The sequence below is a fragment of the Colias philodice genome, chromosome 14 (genome assembly GCF_061535455.1).
Source record: "Colias philodice isolate Cphi_HAF_F1 chromosome 14, ilColPhil1 Martin Lab GWU primary, whole genome shotgun sequence".
NCBI classification, from domain to species: Eukaryota; Metazoa; Arthropoda; class Insecta; order Lepidoptera; family Pieridae; genus Colias; species Colias philodice.
In genome coordinates this window covers 8,084,054-8,090,778 of record NC_143099.1, presented here as the reverse complement: position 1 = coordinate 8,090,778, position 6,725 = coordinate 8,084,054, and the positions used below count along the sequence as shown (strand labels likewise).

At 30.3% G+C, this 6,725-nt stretch overlaps 1 non-coding gene across 1 annotated transcript; it reads right to left on the bottom strand.

The window, feature by feature from the left end:
• Window positions 1-5,292: 5,292 nt before the first annotated feature.
• On the bottom strand, window positions 5,293-5,364 carry TRNAE-CUC (transfer RNA glutamic acid (anticodon CUC)). The gene has a single exon. It is a non-coding gene; the product is annotated as a tRNA-Glu (tRNA).
• Between the last annotated feature and the right edge of the window lie 1,361 nt (window positions 5,365-6,725).

The following is a 6,725-nucleotide window of genomic DNA, read 5'->3' as shown; positions in this document are numbered from 1 at the left end:
TCTTCAAATGCAAGCGCAACATCAGCATTTTTGTCAATAACCATGCCATTATTAACAAGTTTTATGGTATTACTTGATTTGCTTTTACCCATTTCACCATTAATAATAGACCAAACTGTTTTAACTTTATTATCGGAGTCGCGTATTTTATCTCTGATATACAAACGCTTCGCAGTAAAACAAACAATTTTAAAAGTTTTTGAGTAATTTCTAACATAACTAAGAAAAGATGGGTCTTTGTTATATTGCTTCATACCATATAACTCATAAAGAACGATCCTACACCTATGTATGCTAGGTGTCGCCCATTTACTAAATGGTAAATCCTTGGTAATATTTAAAGATTTAACTTTAAATATTTTTTCAAATTCATTATGCACTAAATTAAAAAGATTTTTAAACATTTCACAAGGATTATTATGACAGGATTGATCATTCAGTACGGGCAGGCTTTTATTAATATTATCTCTAAATTTATTAATGCCTTTTTTAGTTATAGGCCTAACATTAATTCTTTTAAATTCAGGTAAACAATCCCATTCAAAAACTACTCTACAAATTATATCCTCGAGATATGCTCGTAAATAATTAAAGAAACATCGTTTATTCTAATTATAAAGGCTCGGCATAAAGCGTTCCCTGGCAGGTCTCACGTAAGGTCGAATAATATTTCATTATTCTCAATGAATGGTCACCATTGGAAACCAAAATATACGTCTTTGTTCCGCGTGAGGTCTCCCTTTTTCGGCTCAGGTGACACTGCTGCGTTACTAATTTGGGTAGATCGTATAGAATCTTAAACGGTATTGTTGTTAACGTATTGAAAAAGTTAACAAATCGAATAAATTTAACCGATTAGATCCGCTTGTAACAAGGACGTAAATGCAGTTTTAGTTTTGGAATTCCAGTCACACATGATTATTTTTGCTTTTATAATAATGAAAAATAAAATTTTAATTTTTTGTCGATATCTATTTTAGCGATAATATTTGGATGAAGTGTTTTATCAATTCTCTATTATGTGAGTGATTGATAGCGTATTTGAAAAATTAATTGGAATTCCTGTTTTTAATATAGAACAGAAAATTTATCGTTCCCAAAATGAAATGTGTCATTTGCAATTTGAATAAATAAATAAAGGTGATATAGTATTGACGTATTCATTAGATGTTTTAACATATCTTTTATTATACCTATCAGTTATAATGTAGGTACCATTTGTAGATAGAATAACTTTATTTGGTAAAGAGCAAATTCAAACCTCGTAATATACTTAATGCTAATAGGAACATTATTTATTTAAATACATTTACTACTGGTCGATATGGGTTATTTCAAGTTCTAAGTTTGGACGAAGTCATAACATGTGGTCATAGCATGAACTTATAACAAATTGGATGTACTAACCAAGTAATAAATTTGAAGAAAATCTCAGAAAACCTGATGCAAAAATACAAAAAATAAAGTCCAATTTCCGAGCGGATAAGTTCAAACTATTCAAAGATTATACCCTATCTACATTACTCACACGCTGTGAATTCCGCTTTCCTACGTACAAAGGATGCACCGTTACTAAGACGTGTCAAAAGCAAAAAATTAATGACGACAGCCTTTTATTTAAGGCCATTGTCTCGTACAACACTCTTTTGTCTATTATAGATATCATAATAGATGTTTAGCGTCAAACGCATTGTTGTTTTCACGAAAATACTTATTGAATAGAACGTCGCGTGGCGCACTGCATGACACTGTACACGATTTTTCTCGCGTCGTTTTGTAAATTTAGAAAAATGAATAGATTCCAAGTTAGAGCGTCACGCTAAAACTGTTTAAAGGACCGTATTGTATTCTTTTAACTCGCACGGCGTGGAAGGAAGATCAATTATAATGGCTCGATAATGTTGACTGGATTCGCTTTGAAGTATAAATACGCGAATGTACACCTATTTAACCTTGTATGTGCACTAAATATTGTAAATTAATTAGGTATTGTTACATAGGATTTTTTAACTTACAATTCTAAGATACTAAAAACCTGATTATGGTAGATATATATATTTTTGGCTGACATCTCCTGCCCACCTTCCTTTCGATATATAATGTTCATAATATTATATCTAGTAATATTCTTCAGTAAACATCTATTTTTTTGATTTCATAAAACTACCTACAGTGTAAACTCTATATAACGACACTCCATTTAACGTCAAACTCCGTATAACGTCAAGATTTCTCGACTTTGGTTGGTTTATATTGTTGTCTATACAATAATACACTCCATATAGCATCACGCTCACTCTAATTAACGACCACAATAAGACATTACAACTAGGAACTAGGACTAGGAAGTATACTGACTAAGTTGCCGAAATCAATGAAATTGTAGTTGTTTACATTCTTTTTTACTGACATACCGAAGATTCTCAGAAATGCAGTCGTGCAATTATCCTTTCTCTCCATTTAACGACCACTCTCTATAACGTCGAAAAATGCACGGTCCCTTAAGTGACGTTATATAGAGTTTACACTGTATTTAACTTCATAAATTTTCAGTGCTAATTTGACCAAAATATAATTTTAATTTTCCCGCAGAAACAAGACAAATGAGAGGATAATCATGAACTAAATTATAGCAATAATAACATTGTGTATCCACCAGAGGCTTCAGATCATAAATGCTGTGAATTACTTCGCAAACAAACTTGCCAGAATACAACACCTGGCGAAACTCAAAATATTTGTTTTATTATAACACCCATGTGACAATTCCGAAATAATATTATCACAATGCAAATAACAATATTTTAATCTTAAAACTTCAAAGTAGAGCTTGTTGTTATTATAAGTTCGCGTATATTTATCACCTAATTTCCATTTTAGGCTGTCAACTAACGAGCGTTTTGAATGTTGAATGACCTGAAAGGATATTAATGAAAAAATATGGATGCTCTATACGAAATTTCCAATTACATGCATTTATAAATTCACAGTGAAACTTAGAGTTAAAGAATAAAACAATTTAAAGTGCATTTGGTTACTTTTATTTAAAGAATAACCCCGGGATAACAAGATTATCGACCTATCTTACTACAATTGTATCTTTAAGAACTAAAATAGAATATTCAGGAAATCGTGTAAAATATAAAAATCAGTCTACAACATAATATAAGAAAATTTATCAAATTTTCGTTCTTTCGTTAACATAACTGAGAGTGTGTGGTAAACGCGCGCTACGATCGCTAATGTATAAAGCCCCTAATATTTAAACATATTTACCTATACATTATTTAAATTATTGACATCCGCAGTTTAAATTCTATAATAAAAAAGCAATACTTTTAATAAAGAAACGAGTCTTTCATGTTGATTACGAGTTAATATTCAGATTGTCACCTTGTAAATCAATGTATTTTATGGCAAAGCAATAAACTCGGTAGAATATTAATCTAATAAATAATATAAAATTAGTTCAGTTAAATAATGGTCGAGTAGATTTAATCTGTTTGGAAAAAGCTTGTGATTCCTAACCGGTTTACTGGAGGAAATGCGTGCAAGACATCTTATGACATAATACCATCAGGCTGACTTGCTTTTTACAAGGTTATGTGTTTTTCTATAGTTTGTATAATACGTATCAATTTCTATGGGAAAAGGCATTTTTTCATCGATAAGTGATTACTGAAATACTATTAGTTAAATAGATTGAGTACTCAGTACATTTAATTGAATGTTCTATTTGCGATGCCAATGTGTTGCGTAAATAGATTGAGGCGTTAACAAAACTAATTATAAATGCGGAAATTGCTTTTGTATTTCGTTTATTTTAGATCTTGTGTAAGCTGATTAAACATTTTAATTAATTCAGTTTGTAAATCCCTTTATTTAGATTATAAACTGTCCCATTCCTCATTAAAAAACCTACGAACGTAGATATTTATATTTCTTTTTGCCAAACTGTAAGCTTACAAAATTATTATTAAGCTGATTTCTTTTCATAAGTCACATCTGTATGATGTCATATTTATTCCAACATTCTATTCAACTCATCCTTAAATTATCATATCAAAATAACTGTATTATTCTAGAATCTAGCAAGACAATAGCGACTGGAATAATAAATAGCGCAGATAAGGCATTCGAGAAACTTATTAAAAGCACCATAAATAAAACGCAAAAGAGTAAATTTTGGCAGGTCAAAGATAAGTAATCAGAATTCTATTAATGACTAAGCCGAAATTAAAGGAAACTAGTCTTTCGAAAGCGGATTTATTTTAATGGCCCTAAATCATTCTTAAAAAAAGCCGCGGTTCTAAGTATTGTACACTAAATTATAGTTACGTCTCCATAAAATAGGGACTACATAAATAATATTATGACATGACAACGGGGTAAATTCCATTCCTAATCTAATCTCGAATGTAAATTTCGCGCTAGCTTTTTTAACAGTGATTTCTGAATATTCCAAGAATGTCTTCTAAGACAATCGTCAATCGACACGCGAAGTATTTGCCCTGGCTTGTAACAGGAAATCGTTATATTAGCATAATGCATATAGCTTGTAACATTTGAAATATTTTAGTAGAGAATGCTAGGCAAAGATGAAAAAACAAAGTTGTGAACTATGGACGTGTATGTGGCAGCTATATGAGGTACTGTTTTGAATATAGGTACTCCTCTGTTTGTTTTAATTGTGGCTTCTATTCTACAAATATTACACCATAAAGAAGATTTATATGAGCTCTATATTACACAGGTAGAGAGTAAGTACATAAGACATCTTCAAAATATGAAAAATGTATGTAAATGTTAACTATAAATATTGTTCCTTCCTTAACATATTTCCTAAGTATTTATATTTTGCACAAAGTCAGCTGTAGCTTTTTCATCTATAACATATTAATGAGTCAGAAGTCTATGGGCCTTTCTCAAGTGATTTCGTCTGACTTCGAGTGCTAACTGACCATTTAAACATACTTCCTGTGGATAAGATAAAGGAGTTTTTGATACGTCACGAACTGAGCTCTTTGTTGAAACGTAAAACTTTGTTCTTTGTTGATGTCTGGGAACGTGTGGAATTAAATCTTTAGGGATTATTATCTATGCATTATATACAGATGCATAGATAATATTGTTAAAAGATTGGATAAGCGATAAAATATACTACAGCACAATAATAGCGGTTCACTTATTATTTTGAACAAAAAAAAAGTAAAGTAGAGATAAGTGCTACGTAGTAACTTGCATATAAGCGTATTTTTTTAAATATAGCACAGATTAAAAATAAAAAAGATATTCCGGTACCGGGAATCGAACCCGAGCCTCCTGGGTGAGAGCCAGGTATCCTAGCCACTAGACCATACCGGAGATGAGTGCATGGGATGAAAATTGCATTATAAATGAGAGAGCATAAAGCGCGTCACACACGGTGAAGATACTATAGTATTTTATCTTAAGATACTATAATATAAAATATTACCGTATCTTAAGATAAAATATTATAGTATCTTCACCGTGTGTGACGCGCTTAAATGCAATATGTAATAGTATTCAGTTTTATGAGCTTGAATTAGCAAATTATCTATTTACGCCCATTAGTTATGTGCGTTTGAATGATTTGAATATTTTGGGTATATTTGGGAAGTTTAAATAGAATAATTGATTTCAATTAACAGATACCTATACATTTTATTAAGATAATTATAGCGAGTATATATCAGAAACCATAAATATTTATGATATACAAAATACATGTTGCCAAATAAATAATTTTGAGTTTTTAATACTTAAAGATGGACATGCGTATCTATTATAGGTATTATTTAATACAGAGAACCTTTTAAAAATTATTAATATACCTAAGCCTTTATATTATGAACTCTATCAATAAGTGGTATGTGATAATGGTATCAATACCACGTCTATTATATTGGTAACAGTGCTCTTTTACAAGGTACTTGGCCACCCAAGAAGAAACTGTTTGTTATAACAAGAATGATTATTAAACTACTCTTAATTATGTCGATCAAAATGATGATATGTTTTTATTATTAGAACACGCTTTGTTTGTTTATTTAAGTAGTTAGTATGTTTATATTTAAGTAATAAACATTAATGTTAGTTTGTCTGGATAGCATTGGCATATGGATGAATAATATTATACGATTTGATGAATCGCAGAGAAAAAAGTTAATTCATATTGCATAGTATTTAAAAATCGTAGATAAGACGTATGTTTCAACATACCTAAAATCGTTGTATAATAGTTTGTTGCTGTATATAGTGCAACAGAAAGCACATAATCATTTAAAATTTAAAAGATACCTTTCCCGCTTTGATAATAATTACAGTATATTATGTATAAGTAGGTAGATAATATTTACAATAATAAATACGGTAAACCAAAAATAATGCAACACCATTCTACCTAATATCATGTCCAACAGTCATCCCATAACGTAAATTATAACTGATCATAAATCGAATATCACTTTCGATACATCTAATATAATATAAATCTCTATAGAGCCAATAAAATAGTGAGAGTTATTGGCACACATTAGATCTAATCAAGAACATTATCCGTTTAAAAATTACGAAATATTGATTAGCTATAATGAATAACATTATAAACACATGTCTATCGGCTACTTAAGAAAACCAGACGTACCGTCAATCATTTGAAGATCCCTTCTATACATTAGCCATATGTTGCAGGCGTGAAACAA